Source organism: Onychomys torridus, chromosome 11 (assembly GCF_903995425.1).
Source record: "Onychomys torridus chromosome 11, mOncTor1.1, whole genome shotgun sequence".
Lineage (NCBI taxonomy): Eukaryota > Metazoa > Chordata > Mammalia > Rodentia > Cricetidae > Onychomys > Onychomys torridus.
This window is the reverse complement of record NC_050453.1, coordinates 70,192,910-70,214,547: the sequence shown is the minus strand read 5'-3', so window position 1 is coordinate 70,214,547 and position 21,638 is coordinate 70,192,910. Positions and strand designations below refer to the sequence as shown.

At 38.3% G+C, this 21,638-nt stretch overlaps 1 protein-coding gene across 4 annotated transcripts in view; it reads left to right on the top strand.

Moving 5' to 3' along the window:
* Dpp10 (dipeptidyl peptidase like 10) overlaps positions 1–21,638 on the top strand; it is a 1,497,630-nt gene that overhangs the window by 924,045 nt on the left and 551,947 nt on the right. The gene's annotated exons all lie outside the window — the stretch shown is intronic.

Sequence of the window (21,638 nt, the reverse complement as noted above, 5' to 3'; positions counted from 1 at the left end):
GTGCATCTCATATTCTTGTTTGTTTTAAATTTTAGTAAACAGCTCCTCTGCCACTCTCTCTTGTCCAATTTCTGACTCACTGGGAGCGGCACGTCTATTGTTCTCTCTACCCACATACATAATAATTTCCCAAAACCTGTATTTTCTGCTGCTTCAGAGAGGAGAAAGGCAATTACGAAACTGTCAGTGATACCTGAGTTTTAGAGATACACAATTCAGTTTTAACTACATATTTTAACTCATTAAAATACTAGTGCTACTTGTTACTATAAGTTTAAAATATTTTAAATAACGTGTGTGTGTGTGTGTGTGTGTGTGTGTGTGTGTGTGTGTCTAGGTGGGAAATGTGATAAAGCCAACTATTTGAGAAAGTAAACATTGACTGTAGAATCTAGGAATGACAGCCTAGTCTCCAACTTTGTTCCATTTTTGAAAACTTTTATTATATATCTCAGTAATAAAGTTAAACTACTTGAGAAAGTGATTAAAATATCTATAAGGTAATATTATAAAAACAAGGCTTACTGAGAAATAACTAATTTAGAAAAGTATTCTGATGAAATTATGTGACTATAAACAATATTCACTCTTATGAAGTCATCAGTGTTACGACCTTATCAAGATCTTGTACTGGAGATAATATTTATTTGATCAAGGCGATCCAGTTTTGGGGCTAGGTGTCATGTTCACTGGGAGGCCATCTTTCACACATCTATGAGACAATGAATTTCAATCTTCAGCATGGCTAGAGCAGACACAGAAAGAGAGGGAGATGGGGATGAGTAAGAAAAAAAATAGGGGCAGGTGAAGAGTAGGGGTAAGAGAGGAAAGGAATGGAAGGAGAGACAGAAGAAGGGAGGGGGAGAGAAATAATACTCATTTTATAGACTTTTAATACCAAGGGGTTAGTTGTTTTTCCTATGTTTGTGATAGAATATACTGAAAAAAAAGACTTCCAAAAGGAAATGTTTACTTTGGCTCATGATGCAAGAGGATTCAGTCCATCTCACAGATGGTATTCAGTCCCATGAAGAGGAGGCAAGGCAGCAGAGACAGGTAGAGGGCGGGTTACATTGCACCCTCCATGAGGAAGCAGAGGGCCAACAGAAAGTGGATCCAAGCTATAAAACTTCAAGGTATATCCCTAAGAACCCACTTCCTTCATGAAGACTCCATCTTCTAAAAGTTTGTCAATTTTCCCAAACAGTGCAAAGAACTGGGGACCTATTGTTCAAACTGTCTACAGGGGACGTTTCACACTCAAATCACAACAGAACGTGTTTCTGATTTATAATTCTTTGGTAGAAAATAGTAGCAATATTTACATTTGAAGTCCCTGTTTCTGGGCAGAGACGTCTATGAGATGATTGGCTATCATTTTTCTGAGTTATTTTAGTTTAGAAAACTAAACATATATTTGGGCTGCATTCTAAAGCAAGGATGACAACCAAGTTGAAAATAGCCTGGAAGTAGAAGACATTGTCTCAGTCCTAAAATATCACTGAGGCTGCAATGTAAGCATCTCTCTAGGGTGATATAGTATATATTTAGAGGAAAGACATTTCTCTTTCTCTTCAAGACATGGTATGTTAATAGTCATGAATATGTAGTGATATTAATAGTCATTTCCTGAATACCCCAGTGCTACCCGAGAAGGAGGTTGTTCTGTAGGGCCAGGGAGTGTTTTTCTCTCTCCTTAAGGGAGATGAAGATTATACCCATTGAGGCATCATTCCCTGAGGCAGGGTCTCCTCTGCTGACCTCTTCATTTGCTCCTCACTCTAATCTACAATCATCTACATCAGAGGTCTAGATTATGCCACAGGACCACAGATGGAGCTAAGGCCATCTCTTTCTTGCATATAATTTCTTCCACCTTCCTGAACAAGGTATACAAGGTCATTAACTGAATGTTATTAAATTTGAACATAAAATTTCTAACTGAAAACTTTATTAACCAACATAACATATTGAATTTTCCTGGTCACAAATTTCCAGTAGCTGGTGAATTAACAGTGTGTTTTGATTTGCATCTTAAAAAGGGAGAACTGCCCAGATATATGCTGATGTCCCAATATTCATCCTCATGAGCAACTTATAAGGCTGGTGTTTTGATGTTTTATTTATTTAAAGATTTTTCTACCTCCACTTTTGCTTAAATGATGGATGTGTTGATGCTAAGCCTATTCATCAACAAGAATAACTAGTACTGGGAAAGTTTTCTGAGTTTTATAGCCATGAGAGTTTCAGAAGCAGCCTTTTGTGACCATAGAATGGTCTCTGACCACATCCTCATTGTATACTCATTACTTTCCAACACATTCATCAATACAAAGGCCTTGAGGGTGACTGTATTTTACGGATCTGTAACACCATGCCACTGTGCCTGCACTAAAAACCCACTGTGTAGTAGAGACCATGCTTTCCCATGAGTTTATGTAATCAGAAAAACCTAGAACTGGAAAGATTTTAGGCAGTCATTCAGGTTAAACTTTGCTTGTCTAATGAATTTTTAAAATATCCAGGACAGGGGCTGGGGAAATAGCTCATGGTCTAAGAGCAATTGTTGCTCTTTTGGAAGATTCAAGTTCAATATTCAGAACCCATTTCAAGTGACTCATGACAGACAGTAACTCCAGCTATAGGGGGTTCAGCTTTCTTTTCTGGCCTCCTTAGTCATCTGCACACATGTGACATGCACTCATGGACATGCATTTAAATAAATAAAAATAAAAAGTCAAAAAAATATGAGATAGGCAGTGTCAGGCTGCTTTCTAAAATATTTCTGGATTAAATTTTAACTCTGGGTGGGGAGGTGCAGAGGGGAGTTATGGGGAGGGAATGGGAGGAGAAGAAGTAGGGAAACTGAGGTCCTGATGTAAAATAAATGAATAAATTCAATTAATAAACAAAATACTGTAATGTAAAAATAGCTAACTCCATTTAAATAATGCTACATATATACATATGTGTCCAGTCCTTCCTTATATCCTGTGATTGGTTTTCTATTTTGCATGAATGTGTGTGTGAGTGTGTGTGTGCGTGCGTGTGGTATATGGCATGTGTGTACCCTTATGTGCAAATGGAGGCAAGAGTACATTGGGTGCCTTGCTCTGCCACTCTCTTCCTTGTCTTTGTAACAGGATCCCTCCTTGGACCTGAGGCTAGGCTGTCAGCCACAAAGTCTCAGCTATCCTCCTGTCTCCACCCCTGACAGCCTGACAATGCTGAGGTGATAAGAGTATATGCAGTGATAGGAGGCCTTTTACATGGGTTCTGAGAATTGGAACTCAAGTCTTCGTGTTGCTCAGCCAGCTTTCATACCCACTGAGCCCTTTCCACCATGTCTTAGTTGCTAACATATTGTTGTGAAGAGATATCATGATCAAGAGAACTTAGAAAGCATTTAGTTAAGGGCTTGCTTACAGTTTCAGAGGGTGAGTTCATGATCATCATGGCAGGAAATGTGGCAGCAGTCAGGTAGGCATGTGCTGGGACAGTAACTCAGTAGCTGAGAGGTTTCTTCTTTGTAGCTAGTCTTTCTCTATCCTGCCAGCCAGCTCCCAAATCATGACACGGAGACTTATTATGAAAGCTTGGCTGATAGCTTAGGCTTACTTCTTATAACTTAAATTAACCCATATCTTTTAATCTACATTCATTTATGTGACTCAGTTACCTTTATTTTGTAATGTCCATGCTGCTTTCCCTGCTTCACTTGGTTTCTCCTTGTAACTCCTTCTTTTTCTGAGCATCCTTTATGCCCAGAAGTCCTGCTAGCTATTGGCTGTTCAGCTTTTTATTAAACCAATCAGAGTGACACATCTTCACAGTGTACAAAAAAAGTTTATTTCACAACACATTTTATCTGCAAGTTGGAAGCAGCAAGAGAGAGAGAGAGAGAGAGAGAGAGAGAGAGAGAGAGAGAGAGAGAGAGAGATTGGGCCTGGTATGGGCTTCTGAAACCTCAAAGCTTATCCCTACTGACACACCTCCTCCAACAAGGCAACACTTCATACTTCCTAATCCTTCCCAAACAGTTCCACTAGCTCCACCAGCTAGGATGGCAATTCTCATTCAAACCACAACACTCAACCTATGAGTTTTTATAGTACTATTTATATGCTAAACCTTTTATCTAAACCTTGACTTTCCAACTACATAGATGAGTCTCTCATGATGTGATGTCATTTCACCATGCTCGATTGTGTGAATATACATGTGTGTGTGTGTGTGTGTGTGTGTGAACTGAAATATACTTAATTATATTTTCACTTAGTTATTTTTATGAAAAGTTTATAGCTTGAACTCTTATGATTTTATTTTAAAATATTTTTTTCATTTTCATTAAATGGTAGCTGGTATCTATAAATAAATAAAGACTATATGTTAGCATGTCTAAACTTCAAGATCTGAATGTCTTTAAGACACATTAAATGGTATTATTTTGCTCATTTCTCCATAGTGAATTTATGCTTAGTTTAAATTATTGTCATTTAAGTTACTAAAACACTTTCATACACCAAATATACAGGTAAAATTGACTTTAATAATGTTAACCATGTGTCCCTGCTACTGTGTCCATATCTGCCAGTCACATCTTCACTTGGTTGCCACACAATAGAGTCATAAGTTACAACAATGGGATATGGTCTTTGAAAATTTTCCTTGGACAACATCATTATGTAGACATCATAAAGTATGCTTACCAGGCGTCTTAGCCTCCTGTACATCTGGGTTGTCTCTTGTATGTGAATGATTTAGCCTCTAGTTTTCAGGGCCACAAGACTAAAATTAATCCCAGAAGAATATGACGTAGTCAGGAAAATAGATAGGCAGAACGGCATGAGGCCGCTGGGGCAAAGCAGTTTGTTGTTGTGCAGTTCAGATTTTCTAATTAACAGTAAAATTTAAAACAATAATTACATAAATCAGTAATACAGCAATGGCTATAGTTGAGTCAGTTGTTAAACACTATACATACTTATATACACTACACACTTGGCAGCATCACTAGGCAACACGAAATTCTAGTTTCATTACAACCTTCTTTATTTTTTAATTTCATGCACAACTGTGCATTTTTGGTGTGTGGATATGGAGGGCAGAAGCTAACATTAGTTTCATCCTTTGTTGCTCTCCATTATATATTTTGAGACAGTGTCTCTCACTGAGCCTGATGCTCGCTGATTAGCTAGACTAGATGACCAGCACACCCTAAGAATCTTTTTCTCTCTTCCTCCTCAACTCTGAGATTAGAAACACATGCCACCATACCTCGCTTTTTAGGTACTTTCTGGGCATCTGAACCTAGGACCTCATGCTTGAGCACCAAGGAGTTTACTGACTAATCTGTCTCCCCAGCCATGACTTTGTTATACTCTTATGGGCCACTGTCACAGATGAAGTCCACTGTAGACGTAAATGTTGATGCTGTTTTATAAAAAGAGTGTTTTCTGCCACTGTGAAACATGTGATTGTCAGATGGAAACATTTGCTTGGGATCTTGTCATGATCTAGGGCTCTGCTGGGAGGTGCTATAGTTGAATACATTACTGAAGATGCTGAAACCTTGGTATGTGCATACTATGACTCTTGAAAGGCCAGTGAATGTGAAGGTCAGACTATCACTCCATCAAGTCAGATGGCAAGATAACAAAATTTCTCATAGCATCCTATTTATTTTGATGGATTCAGCTAGGTAGGAGGGCTGCCATTCTGCTTTGGGGCCCAGGAACTTTGATGTTATTTATACACATGTTTAATGGATCCATATCTTGTGGACAGGCTCAGAGTAAAAATGGCACAGAGAGTATTGAATAAATCACATTGACAAAGTATAAATTTATAATTAAATACAAAGAAAATAAATCTTACAGGCTATAGTTTATGGGGTGATTTCAGTACAGACTTTCCCTGTCAGGTGGGTTAGGAAAGCTAGAACAGCAATTTCAAATAATTCAGTCAAGATAAAAGCAGCATAGCATTGTATCATGTCATGATTGGATATGCCAGGTTAGGCACCTCCTAATATTTTCTTAGACATTTATTTTTTGAGTAGGAACATGAATGGTTTAGGAATCACAGAGTAGTGTGAACCTTGTTTGCAGTTCTCTTCTCTGTCTCCACAACTTCTCTAGATATTTGAAGAGCATTGTGGCATCATAGCCTATTCCTTTCTCTGTATATTGGACCCTTTGCAGCAGTGTGTGTGTGTGTGTGTGTGTGTGTGTGTGTGTGTGTGTGTGTGTGTGTGTGTGTGTGTCCTGTTCATGTGGTTTTGTAATGTGTACATGCCTGTGAAGGCCAGAGATAAATGTTCACTGTTTACTTTTATCACTCTCCACTTATTTATTTGTTTGTTTGTTTGTTTAGAAACTCTCTCTGACTGAACCTAGAGCTCACTGCTTGACTAACCTGAGTGGCTAGCAAGCCTCAGGGATCCTCTTGTCCCTTCCTCTCAAATACTGGCTTTAGCATGTATATGGACATGAGGGACTCAATTTAGGATCTGTGCTTTCAAAGCAAGCGTTTTACTGACTGAGCTATTCCAGTTTCTTGGAGTAGTCTTCTATCTCATTGTTGCATCATCATGTCATGAAGATAAACTTTTTGGTTAGAGATGAATAGATTCAATTGTTAACTCAGAAATGGGAGACTTGAGGAGCAGGGATAGTGGTAAAAAAATATGCTCAATAAGCAAAAACACAAGCATAATGAATACTTGGCAGTAAAAAAAGTAGTGAAAAAGTGATGGAAGATGGCTGGGTTAGAGTCTCATTTCCTATAAGGCTCATGCATGGTCATTGCTATAGTTTGGATGTATTTGATTCCTGTCAACATGAAAGATGAGTGTAGGTATTGAGAAGTGTTGGAGACTTTAAGAATTATGGATTATTTTCTGGTGAGGGTGAGCCCTTGAAAGACTGTCTTCATTAACCTGGGTTGTTATAAAGCATGACTGGTACTTCTGTTTCCCTGGATACCTACATTCTTTCTCACAAATCCATGTCCTCGTCTTGATTTTGTTCCATATTTCCATCTTAAGTTAGGCCAACCTGAAGTACTCATAGAAGCCAAGATGCTATTGGTCCTCCAGTCCTTCAGCACTTTTAACTAAATAAATTCTTCATAAAGTACCCAGCCTCAGTTATTATCTTAGAGCATCAGAAAACAAGCACTGAACTCAGAATCTGCTAGTCACCCCTAAACCTGTTCTCTCTTTTTTTCTTCTCTCTTTCTTCTCCCATCTTCATCTTCTTCTTCCTTCTCCTCCCTCTCTCTCTCTCTTCGCCTTTATTTTTCCATGATTGCTTGTTTGCCACCCTAACATCAAATGTACTGTCACCTAATGATGGTCATCTTGCTTCTACTTCCCCAGTGCTGGAATTACAGGCATGTACCACCACACCTGGTTTACTTCTCTCTGTTCTTAAAGAACATGGTAAGGTTATAGAGATATAACTTAATACCAAATCCATTGATTTCCTCTGACAGCCAAATAAAAGCAAAGATATAAAGAGTGAAAAAATTATAACTTGAAAAACAGCAAAAGAGCAGCTGGAAAGATGGCTCAGATGTTAAGAGCACTTGCTTCTCTCACAGAGGACTGAGTTCACTTCCCAGTACATAAGTCAGGTGGGTCACAAATACTCATAACTCCGGCTTTAAGGTACTCATTTTCAGGCCTCTGTAGGTACCCAAACACACATGCACATGCATATACAGTTTGAAAGAAAATTAAGAAAAAATAGCAAAAGTAATATACCATCAGAAATAAAAGTATTGAAGCCCACTATGAGTCTATATTTCAGCACTGCCTGAACCTGCTTGACACATTTGCATTGATGAAAGAGACTATGACAGAAGAAAGGCATGGAACTAGACTCATAGATTCAATTTGACAAGAGGCCCCACCAAGGTGTGCTGCATAAACTTGAGGGAGATGTCTTCTAGTCTGGAGGTCAACATTGCTCCATTTTGTGAAAGTAGTTTTCATGTCCATAGCCAAGAGGTGATTGTGTATTATAGACACACATTAACAATAAGATTGAACTATGACAGAAATATGTATCTGATTTTAGAGAAGAACCATTTGTGTGTGTGTGTGTGTGTGTGTGTGTGTGTGTGTGTGTGTGTATAGATGGCAGATAGAGATAGGACTGCTGAGGCTGCCTAGTTTTAGGTTCTGTGAGAGACCATGCCTCAAAGTAATAAGAGTGGTAGAACTGTGATGTTGATGTCATTTTTTGGCCTCTATATGAAACACAAATACATACGCGCACACACACACACACACACCTCTTGTAAAAATTATAACTGACAAGACAAAATGTGACCAGGCCTATAATAGTACATTGATTCATTGTAATGATTTACTGGAAAGTTTTATGCTCATATGTTTATGATGGAGAAGGTTATAACAGAAATGAATCAGCTATTAAACACCAACTTCTCCAAATGCTGCTGTTATGCTAATAAGCATCAACTCAAAATGAATCGTTTCCCTTGTGACAAAGTAGTGGTAATTTTATAGCAGGGACAATCTTGGAATTTGTTATCTTTTCCTAACAGATGGGTCCTAACTCCCTGGTGCCTCCTCCCTCAGGCAGACATTAGACAGAATTTGTTCTCCTCTCTTGGAATATGAAAATTTAAAAAAAGAAAATAAAAAATGAAGGAAAACTATTAATTTAAACAACCTGTGGTCTTATAATTCCTGTGAAAGGACACTTTTCCACTGAAGATGTATGAGGAATGATCTGTTTTAAAATTGTTGAATAGAGGGGGCATTCTAAGGGACTTGAGAATTCTGGCTACTCTATCCATAGAGAATGAGGAAAAGGAAAGCTCTCTTCCATGCATGAATGGAAACAGTGACTGGTTTGAGGCTACTCCTTGCCTGACTTCCCACACAAATAATTTCAACTAGAGAAGCAATACTCTAAGCAGGGCATAAACGGTGTGTGCTGCATATTTACAAGAAAAATTAAAACTCACCTAGCATTTATTTAATTGTTCCTGATCCCTGGAATTTCTGAAAAGCATACAGAGAACTATTTTATTCTAGATTTAAATAAAAGCCTGTGTAAACTTCTCTGTTCCTAATTGTATAATGTGTGTGCACAGTGTTTATGTGTTAGGCTTGGCTGTGATCATCAGAGTAGTGGAGCAGTCCACACACAGATGATGTATACACATATCAAAATTGAAGTTACAGGATCATGGAATACTCATCTGTACAGGAGAAATGTAATTTGAAATTTTCTTCCTTTTAAAATACCTGCATGTTGCTGATTAACATTTTAATAGCAAAAGCAATAAAATAATTAAAAGCACATTTAGTATCTGTTCGGCCCCATTTCATTCATTTCGGTTTCTGTTTTTTCTCTTGGAGGAAAAGATATATAATTGGTACCCTAGCTTTAGCTGCCTCATTAGGGTACTGAATTCCTTCATATAAAACTGAATCAGACATGTCTCCTATACACATTCTAGGCATAAATTTAAAAGAAAAAGTGACGCCAGGCATTGGTGGTGCATGCCTTTAATCCCAGCTCTTGGGAGGCAGAGCCAGGGGGGTCTCTGTGAGTTCAAGGCCAACCTGGTCTACAGAGCAAGATACAGGACAGGCATCAAAACTATGAAAAACGAAAGAAAAAAGAAAAGAAAAGAAAAAGTAACTGTGTTTCCGACTCTCCTCTTTAAAAGGTAGCTTTGAAATTTTTAAACTTTGGATGAAATATTTAGTTTTAAAGTATATTGTGTCTGATTTGTTTCAGACTTAACCTGGTAGGTGTTCAGCATGTGAATGTGTTAGGAAACAAGGTTTGAGCTATAAAATAAATGTTCTCTTTTGACATTGCTTTTGACTCCTGAGAAAGTCACAGGTTATACTGAAAAGGAGGAAAGCTTCCTGTCCCACAGCCTTTTGTTGGCTCTGACTCCTGAGACTTGGCACTGTGCAGAGAGACCAATTCGATCCAACTAGGAAGGTCTTTGCATACAAGCTGTGATGGTTGAGAAGAAGCAGTTAGTTAAAATGAGATTAGGTTTATGCCAAATCCCCTCCCCTTGTTCTTAGTACCATCTAAAGGTCAGTCCTGTTATGAAGAGCAAATTAATAATGCCAGCCTTGAACTCAGCTCAGAGCTTCAGGGCTCCTTGGCCATCTTGAGCAGTCCTATTTTGCTTAACCTTTGTTTGGGATCTTAATTTGACTCTTGGGCAATCACAACCTTTAACTAGCAGAAAAGGAAACACATTAAACATTACCTTGAAAAGACAATGGAGGGATGGGGGCTGCTTCAGCTGGGGTGACATTTATCCACTTTTCACATCCCACCTCCCCGACTGAGACTCTTTAACTGGAGAAGGACAAGAACAGATGTGATCTTTAGCACACTTCACAGTGAACTCCACCAGGGACCTCTCTTCCCTGGATTCCTTTTATACTTAATACCATACTCCATGGAGGTGAGTATTTAAAAAGTATTTCCCTCTTTTCATGATGAATGGACTGATAATATTCCCAGAGTGCTTTTGTTTGAAGGCAGTAAGCTCATATGCAGTCTTTCACTGCCCCCTCTCCTTGTCCTTGCCTTCCCTCCTTCATCGCCTCCTCCTTTCTTTCCTGCTGCCCCACCACCCCTACCCCTCATTCCTTCCATCCTCCTTCAAGCCAGTCAGTGTACACAGTCATCCACTTCAACCACAGCCTGAATCAAACATAGACTTCAAAAATCTAGAAGTTTATTGAGGAATTAAAGAAGCCTTAAAACTCTCTGTTTCAAAGGAATTACTTTTCCCTGCTTTAATGACCATTAATCCTTATACAGTTTATTCCTTCATTTAAATTAGCCAGATATGGTTACTGAACTTCAACTGATAGACTAAAGAGCTCACAAACCCTTTTCACTACATTATTTTTGTGAAAAGCTCACAGAAATTGAACCCAACACAAAGTCTATTTTGTGTGTGAGCAACATGTGTTATACGAAGGAGTTTTAACAAGTGTGAATTCCATGACATCTTGGCTCTATCATATAATAACCAGTGATGTAAATGGGCTTCATGTAGCTATTCTTGTTTGATGCTTAAAAAAGATTTATCATAATTCATACAAGTAATTATTAATGAACTGACAGGTAGGCAGGCCAAGCTGCCAGGGTTTGTGATCTTTTATAAGGAATATTGAATATTAAACATAGAATATCTGTGTTCAAGTGAGCTTCATATCACTCCTTTTTACAGATTCTTAAAAGAATTTGGAAATACATTCTAGAAGTAACTTGACAGTAAATATGACATGTGAAACAAAACAACAGTTTATTTTTTTGTTTTAATTGTTTAATAAATGTGGGTAGACACACTGGATTCCCAAATTGTGTTATGTTTTAAAGACAAGATGAAGGCAGCTTCACTATAAAATTTTTGGTAAACAGCAGAAAATTATTTTTATATTCAAAAATATAATATGTGGGCTGAATAAATGGCACAGAATTTAAGAGCACTTCCTGCATAGACCTAAGATGGATTCCCAACACCTACATCAAGCACCTTACAACTGCCTGGAACTGAAGTTCCAAGGGATTCTGCACCCTCTTCTGGACTCTCTGGTTGCCCACATGCATGCAGCACATGCATACACTCAGATAAACACATACACAAAAAGTACACGCATTTAAAAAAAAATAATTAAATTTTACTGTCTGGTCTGTTAGCAATATATGATGGCTAAACAAACCAGAGATATAGTGCTGCTGACCTAGTCTGTAAAAGAGTCAATCTTCCAAATCTTCTTCCTATTCTTCTCTCTCTTCTTCCTCTTTCTTTTGGAGACAGGATCTCATGGAGCCCAACATGGCCTCCATCTCACTATATAGTTGAGAATGAGCTTTAGTTTCTTATTCTCTTACCTCCAACTCCTAAGTTCTGGTATTACAGGTCTCTTCTTCCATGCCCTGTTTATACAGTGCTTGAGATAGAACTGAGGACTTCCTGCATGGTGGGCAAACACTCTACTCAGTCGAATATGGAGCACCCCCCCCCCCCAGCATCCTATATACTGCACAAAATTGTTCCTGAAATGAACTGTCAGCTGCATACTGACCTTATGTGAAATTCCCATGTGGTTGTTAACTGCTCCCCAAAGGCTTCACATTGCTGACATGAACATTTGTTCTTTATCCTTAAAGTGAAAAACTGAGCAAATGCTTCAGTATAGATGCTTAGAGAACATTTGGTTTGTATGCTCCTACATCAGATGAGTATGAAATAGTCTCTAACCAGGTAGAGCTCAGATTAGAATTAAATATGCCATTTAAAAGTAGCATGTGCGGAATATGAATCAGCCTGATCTGTGTCTTATGGTTAGTTAAGTTTATAGTTCTGCTGGCAAGGATTCAGGCAAACATGTATGAACAGAGTTAGTTACTTGATGAGTGGAGAATAAAATCCAGTTGTACTAAATGGGCAACCACTAAGCCACAATACAGCTATCACTTTGCTTTGAGTCTAAAATAGATCATATTAACTTGAAAAGTTTCATTCTTTCTTTTGCACAGGAATCATCGAGATTATTTTTTGTTGTAGTGGTTTGTTGGTTGGTTGGTTTGTTATTGAAGAGAGCTTTATGTAGCCATGGCTTATCTCTCACTCATCACACAGGATGATCTTGATCCTTCAGTTTTTACTTCCAGAGTTCTGGAATTATAGGTGTACATCAACACATACACTTTGTGAGGTTCTGGGGATAAAATGCAGGGAGTCATAAATGCTAGACAAATACTCTCTCATTCTCCAACTGAGCTGCACTCTAAGCCCCTCACCTAAGGAGGTTTTTCAAAACAAAGATTGCTGAACTAGCAAGAAATTATTTGCAGCTGTACATACACAGGTGGCAGTGACCTTGGTTAGTGCCCCATCCTCAAAGAATGCTTCTTCAGTTCATACCAGACTTTTCTGAAGAGCCCAGGGAAAGCTCTGCTGGGCCTGCTCTGGTTCTGGGGATTTGGGAAGTCTGGGATGAGCTGAATAATATTTACTTCAAACAAGCTTTCAGGCAATGCTGACAGTGCTGTTTTATGGATCATACCAAAGTGTGATAAACAATGGTCTAGAAAGGTAGAGAACAACACTTCATACTAAGTTACACAATCTATTTAGCATGAGTCTGTTAATGAGAGACTCTCAGAGGAGCAGAAAATTGAGAGGTCTAGGTCTCACAGACAATATTAACAAACATGCGTTACTGAAAGCTGCTGGTACTGGTACACAAGGCTGCTCTTCTGGGAAGGAAATTATGCCTTCAGAGAGTGTAGGAATATCCTTAGCTTTCTGAGTTCCTAGAGTTTGCTCTTCTTTGTGTTTTAGGCATCATTGACATTGATATACAAAGTTGACAAAAAATTTATTAACTTAATCATGGGTTGGGGGGAGGCTGGTGGATCTATGTGAGGGACAATCATTGTCTTTACTTATCTACCCAACAGTGAGCCTACCAGTTTCCAGTGAACTGTTCCAAACCCGTGGTCACATGGATGTCCCTGGGTAAACTTAGTGGATCACAAAACAAAACAAAAATGATGAATGAGAAAAAAAAAAGGGACTTTTAGGGAGTCAGGGTTGGTAGGTAGTGGGAGGGAGATCAGAAAGGTTATGGGTGAAGGTTTGCAAGATATGTTATATACGTATGACATTGTCAAAGAATACATTTAGTTAATTAAAAAAATGGAGTCACTTATGAAGTACTATTGATGAAATCTCTAGATTAAGTTCATACAGAGAAGTAAGGGAACAAATGGATAAGGGCCCCGGGATGCCAAAACCTTGAGACAATGGGACAATGAAGAAGGGGAAGCACAGGGAAACAGGACTGTGACATCACAAGCACAGAGAGGAGCTCGCAGAAGAGGCTTAAGAGAGGAACTGGCAGCAACAGGCAGGAACTATTATGAAGTAATGGGAAAATTGACAAAGCATAGCTGATAGCATGATGGTTCTGTTTTCCTCATTTAAAGATTGTGCGTGTGTGTGTGTGTGTGTGTGTGTGTGTGTGTGTGTGTGTGTGTGGTGTGTACATGTAGGAGTACAAGTACTTGAGAAAGCCAGAGAAACCCTTGAGTGGAGTTAGGTTCAGCTGTGAGCCACCTTGAGGTCTCTGCTCGAGCAGCAAGTGCTCTTCAACTTTGAGCCACCTGGACAGTGCTGAGGATGTTTCTTACTGGAGTAGTGTGTGAATTCTCAGCTGCCCTTCCCTTTTGAGAGATGATAGGGTCAGAGTCAACACAAATCAAAAGAGATCCAACCCTATTTATCTCTCTCTGTGTGTACATTTTTTTTTCTTTAAAGTTTAGTTTTTCTTCTCGTTCTTTTCTTGATCAGCCATTCTCCTGGTTGTTGCAGGAGCTTACAAAGGCCCAAACCATACTGTGCTCAGCAGATGTTTTCATACTTGCTATGTCTGTGAAGGAACTAGGTCTTGCCCCAACAGGAGTGTCTAATCTTTTTTTTGTTTGTTTGTTTTTCGAGACAGGGTTTCTCTGTGTAGCTTTGCACCTTTCCTGGGACTCACTTGGTAGCCCAGGCTGGCCTTGAACTCACAGAGATCCACCTGGCTCTGATTCCCGAGTGCTGGGATTAAAGGTGTGTGCCACCATTGTCTGGCCAATCTTTTATTTTTTAATTGAAATATATTTTCATATCATCTATTTTGATACATGATATTGTCATCTACAAAGTACACTCAAAAGCCATGTAATTTAGTAATAAAAATAGCAAATTTTTTTTTAAGTGTTGAAGTGTTCATTCCTGTGGCTTATTGGCTTCAAGTTCAGTATACAAGGCCAATGCTCCTAATTGACTACTTTTTCAATTCTCTGTCCCTAGATGCACCTACATGCTTAGGTATATATGGGTGCTTTCTGAGGCAAGAAGAGGGTGTCTCATCCCTGGATCTAGAGTTACAGGCAGTTTTCTGTTGCCTGATACAGGTGCTGGGAACTGAACTCAGGTCCTATGAAAAAAGAGCAAGCTCTCATAAAGGCTGAGTCATCTCCCAAGTCCTCTGTTTCCATCTTAATTACTTTGAAGCTAATTTTAGCTGTGGTTTGGAACTGTAAGTACCACAGATGCTTAGCCTCATCTAAAAAACTCTTAAGTCATATCATTGAAAATGTAAATACATTATAGACTGTATTGATAATGATTGTTGTTTCCCTTCTGTTTTAGTTAGGACTTCTATTGCCATGAAGAAACAACATGACCACAGCAAATCCTATAAAGGGAAACATTTAACTGGGCTGATGACTTACAGTTTCTGAGGTTTGGTCCAGGTATCTTCATGGTGGTACGTAGGCAGACATGGTGCTGGACAAGGAGCTAAGTTCTACGTCTTGATCCACAGGCAGAAGCAACTGTGTGTCACACTGGGTGTAGCTAAAGTATAGACTTTACCCCCCACTTCCCAGCAGTAACTTCCTCCAACAAGGCCACACCTACGCCAACAAATCCACAACTCCTAATCAATAGTGCCACTCTCTATAGGAGCCATTTTCTTCCAAACAACCACACCTTCTAACTTCAAGGTATTCCTACTATGAAAGCATGCCATCCACAATTCTGATTACTGGGGAGGAATGGATGACAAATGGCAATTGATGCAATTTCCATTTCTTTCAGAAGCTAAGCATTGGTGAAAAAGAAAACCAAACTTCTACAAAAACCTTAAAGCAAATAGCAGCAAAAGGCACTGAGGTTACCCATGCAACACTGAGGTACTCTATAGTTCTGACAAAAGTCCAGGTGACTGAGGCTGCAGCTGTTGACTTGACCCACTGAGGCACTCTACAGTTCTCATCAAATCCAGGCAAGGCTGCAGCCGCCATTAGCTTCACTCTATTCAGTCAAACTGTATTTATTTGTAATAAGCATATTTTTTAAAAGATGTGTAATGTGATAATTTCCTATGTTGGAAGAGAAAGGTGCCTGTACCTCTACATCCATGCACGAGACACCTTCTTCTTCCCTCAGAGGGCACAGGCACATAGGTGTGCACAAACACACACACTGAGAAACAAAGAAAAAAGAAAAAAGTCTGTGTAACATGTGTGTACATGAATGCAGGGGGTAGGAGTTGATGTTAGTATCTCTCTCCAATGCTCCCCACCTTATTTTGGAGAAACTGTCTCCTACCCAACCTGCCACTCATCCATTCAGCTGGCCCTGCTGGCCAGTGAGCTCTAGGGATCCTCTGTCCTTATGTTACTGGTGCTGACATTAGAGGCACACTGACATGCCTAGCATTTTAATGTGGGTTCTGGGCAACTAATGCAGGCCCTCGTGCTGCACCACATGTAATTCACTGACTGTGCCATTTCCGTGTCCCCTAATGTGATAATTAAAAAAAATATTCACTCTAATTGCATAGAGTTATCTGGTCAAAGTAGTTAAGTGAGGGAAATTGTGAATGCACAAGAGGCACCAGAGAATTTTAAGAGGTATTGGCCACTATGATTATTAACTGAAATTTAAATTTGAGAAATTATCTGTTATCATATTTTGTTATGGATCTTACTTGATTATCAATTATTAGTAAATTATTTCACTTGATTGACTCTTGATGTTAAAATTAAATTTAATTTATTTAAGTTGATTTCAAAATTTCACTATCAAACTTTTAATTACATTGGCATTTGTGTTTGTGGAGGGCATAGATTACGCATGCATGCATACATGTGTCACAGTGCATACATGTAAATCAGAATAACATCCAGGAATATGTTCTCTGATTCCTCCTTTCAGGTCCTAGGGAACTGAACTCAAAAAGTCAGGCTTGGCAATAAGTGCCTTTACCTACTAAGCAATTCCACTTGCCCTCAGGATTTCTTTTGTGCTATTATTTCAGACATATTATGAAGAAAATAGGAACATACTTTTTAAGCTGTGCTGAGTGGTGTATGTGTATGTTTCTCACTACCACAGTTGCTGAGACAGGAGGATCAGATTCATGACCAGGGATGCTTAGTCACAAGCTGTCTAAAAGTAAAGTTAAAACTAAAACAAGTAGATGAATCGGATGAATATTTTATTCAGTGGAACACAAAGCTATGAGTTCAGTTCCCAGTGCCACACACAAAAATACTTTATTATTCTAGAAAACATTTGAAATAATGTCAAAATTAGTAGTTTCAGACACAATCTGTAATCATGGGAGGGTAACATCACTCCGTGGGAAAAGGTGCTTGCTGCTGAGGTCCCCTACCAGGTCACACAAGATATAAGGGGAGAACTGACCCTGCAGGTTCTTCCCTGCCCTACAAATCACACCATGGCATCTGTGTACCAACATACACACACACACACAGTGGAAGCAGAGAACAAAGTCCAAAGTCGTCTTCTCTCTGACCTTCACACCTGAGCAATTGTGAACACACACACACACACACACACACACACACACACACACACCCTCACACAATAATAAGTGTATTTTTTAAGAAACACTCAAAATCTTTAATCCTGTATGTTTTGGGATTTCCTTGAATATTACTCCAATTTCTTTTTTGTTATTGGTCTAGTCTAGCTTATAAATTATGTCAATTATTTTCTTTCAAAAAAGTAAAGAACCACACAAATCACTAAACTTTCTTAACATGCAAATGTTAGTTTTCAATAGATTTTCTTTTCAAAAGGAGTGTTTCTAATTATAATTCTGTTTTTGTGATGGTTTCAGAATTCCACACTATTCTATAAACTCTACCAGCCTATTTCTGTACATGTTGACTATGCACAATGATTACTTCATGTCTGGTTGAAAAAATTGGTAACATTACTCATTTCTCACAGTGTAGTTTGTGGCAAATGATAAACTCAGAATAACGTCTATGTTATTTACATTTAGCCTTGTGTTATATTGGCACTTGTTAGACTTTTCAGTACAATCTGTGCTCATTGGACACATCATATCTTAATGTCTTCCCAGGGGCATCATGTATAATGCTCTCAAGCGCTGAACTCAAGATCAGTACAGACCTTTTGTGAAATGATACAGAGCAGTCTTTTTGGAAATTTGGCTATTTATCAGAGTTCTTTATTTTGAGAGTTTTTTTTTTTTTTAGTAAGTTGTAGGTAAACACTTTCTAACTACACCTTACAAACATCCCAAATGAATTGAAGTACATAGAAGTTGCATTATGAAATACTACATCTAAATGCTGTTTTCTGTTATGAAATAATATAGAAAATTTCAAATTAATTTTCTTACATTTACTTATTGTTTTTATTACATTGTGTGTGTGTGTGTGTGTGTGTGTGTGTGTGTGTGTGTGTGTGTGTGTTGTGTGTTAGGGAGTCAGAGGTCAACTTTCTGGAGTTGGTTATTTTAGCTACTTTTAAAGATATTTTCAGATTGTTCAGTAAAGCAACAAATTATTATGAAAATATATCTTGAATTCTAAGAAAATGGGACTTTTGCTGGACCTTACTGAATGAGTTAATACACTTTGAGATTACATAAGACTTAGGTCTGCTTTGTACTCAGCCTGTTTGTTTAACCAGCCTTTAACAGAACAGTGGAACAACCACCTTTAATTGTATTGAATTCCCTATGTAATCAGCTCTTACAAACCAAGCTAATGCTTGGCTGTAGTTTTAAGATGTGTACTCTTCCATGCCCCAAATGCAGAGAGTATTGCATGGGTGTTTGTAGGTGTGTTGGGACAATCATTGGTTGAAACATAAAATATATGTTGAAAGCAACCTTAGAAAATGAATATCTACCATGATTGCTGGATGTAACATATAGATATTGCTTGATAAACAATGATGTTTGTAACACCATTTGTTATCTCTGACAGTTGATGTTGGTTGTAGTCAGTGACTTAATTCCTTGAAAAACTTTGTCAACCATTTCTGTAAAGTATTCCATTTTTCCCCATGTGGTGCTTTCTGTGCTATTCAATAAAGACAGAGCAAAGCCATTTGCTAAGGATACACACAGACACAGACTCAGAAAGCAACTTTCAGACAGGCACAGACTTAGACTCATAGAACAGACAGACAGGGGCAGGGGAAGACACAAGGAATGCAGAGAATTCAAATTTAGTCTTGCTCCCTGTCAAATAGCACTGGGGGAAAGTGTTTATATTTCTTTCCCTAATGTAATACCAACACATTATTAGTGATTCAGAGTTTATCATTAATGTATTTGAACAAACTGAATTTTGATGCTCAATGTGAGGAATCTCAAATGTGCTAAACCTACGCAATTCAGTACAGATGTCCCTGGACCACTTGTGACCAAATCATCCTTGAAACTATTTGCAGTTGGAAATGTGAACAACATGAATAGAATGAAACAATTCAAATAAAGATAATTTTAAAAATTCAGCATCCCAAGAGGGAATGATTTGGTACAATCTGTTGCTCCATTGGAAATAATTTGGAGTTTTATGGGTTGGATTTTAGGAAACCTCATGTTTGTACTTGAAGAATTAAATACGTAGGAAGGTTATTAAAGCACTAAAGTAAATACAGAGAAGACATAAAAGGCAAGGAGTTTCATTTTGGGACAGCTGGTGACTGTTCAGAAACAGACTGAAGAATCAGTGAGATAAATACTCAGACTTTAAGCATCAAGTATTAGTATATCTTTTTAAGCAGGAATACTGATATTTAAAAAAAAGTCTCCCATTTTTACTTATATATGTGGTTAAAGAATACACTTTTTTAAATTTCTTTTTGTGTGTGTACATGGGTGTGTGTGCAGGTGCATTTCCATGTGTGTGTACATGTGTGAACAGGTCACAGGTAAACATCTATTGTCACTACTAAATATGAAGTATGATGTTCACCTTTTTCCTTGAGGCAGAATCTCTTGCTGGCCTGTGATTCAATGATTTAGCCAGACCAGATGGTGAGCAAGCCCCAGGAATCCTCCTGTCTCCACCTCCATTCCAAGAACTGAAATTATGTATAGCACTCCACCTAGCTTCTTTTATTACAAGGGTACTCTGAATCAAGTACAAGTCTTCAACCTTCATGATTCAAAGGAAATATTTTACTGACTGAATCATCTCTCCAAATTTATCTGTTGGTCCTTGAGATCAAGTATTTAGTAACTTGCAGAACATTTACTTGTTTTGACCATACTAGTGATTACCTGTCACTGGCTTCTGAGGAGCATATCAGCATTACCACAGAGAATTACCCATCATCACATATACCTCTTCCAGTAGATCAGTGGTTCTCAACCTTCTTATGCTACAGGCCTTTAATACAGTTCCTCATGTCTTGGTGACCCCAAACCATATTTTTTTTCATTGCTACTTCTTAACTGTAATTTTCTACTGTTAGGAATTGTAATGTCATTGTCTGATATGTAGAATATCTGATATATGATCCCTGAGGGGGTCTCAACCTACAGGTTGAAAACGGCTGTAGTAGATGACAACCTTGAAAAGCCTATGGGAATACTACATTCCAGAGAAGAGACTGTGAGCTGTTATAATCTACTGTTCGTGTTAACTAGTAAAATGGAAGATGTAGTGAAGTACCCCCTTGATTGATGTGGTAGAAAATTGATAGAAATTCTCACAAGTATAAGAGAAAAAAGAGGACTAAGAAAATAGACATAGTTTAAGGCCAAAAAAGTTTAAGGAGGGGGCTTGTGGGTATGAGAACTGGGTGCACAGTCATGAGGTCCTGAGTTCAGATTCCCAGCACCCTTGTGAAAGCGGGATGTGAGTATACATGCCTCTAACACCTGTGAAGTGGGAGACAGATAAGAGGATACTGGAGCTTGTGGCCACCAGCTTAGCAAAAAAAAAAAAAAAAAAAAAAAAAAAAAAAAAAAAAATGGCCAATATCAAGTTAAGTGAGAAATCCCATCTAAAGCTAATAAGAGGAGGAGTAATAGAGTGGACTTCTGACCTTCTTTGTCCTCTGAACATGCATTCACATGTAGGAACATTCACCACACACACACATCACAAATATAAGCAAAACAGTCACACACAAAAAGAAAACAAGCAAAAGTTGAAAATTGGTGTATGGAAAGTCATTGTAATTTTTCCTTGTCATGAAGATGAATTTACTATTGTTAGGATGTCTGCTTTGAGAAGGAAAACAACTCACCATACACCGTCTCCTATGAACTGAATTTTCCTTGTTTCAGGTGGTAACATTGAGTGTGTTTATGACTGAACTCAATGCTATAATCACACTATGAGTATCAGTGTGGTATTTTTAAGACTTTATTTTAGTGTGTGTATATATGTGTGTGTGAGAGAGAGAGACAGAGACAGAGACAGAGACAGAGAGAATGTGCATGTGAGTATGTGCCTAAATGTGCAGGTCTCTTCAAAGACCAGATGAGAACAATGAAGACCCTGGAGTTGAAGTTATAGATGGTTGTGAACTATCTAATGTAGGTGCTGGGAACAGAACTGTAGTCCTCTGATAGAGCATTAATTGCTCTTAAGACCCAAGCCACTCTCCAGATTCAAGTTACACATTGGATAAAATTATTTCAATGAAAAGCTGCTATTCATTTCAATCTTGTGTGTTCTGGACTTAAGCATTTACATTTCTAGGCAGCAGGGTAGAACATAGGACAATTGGAGAATGAATATCTCAAC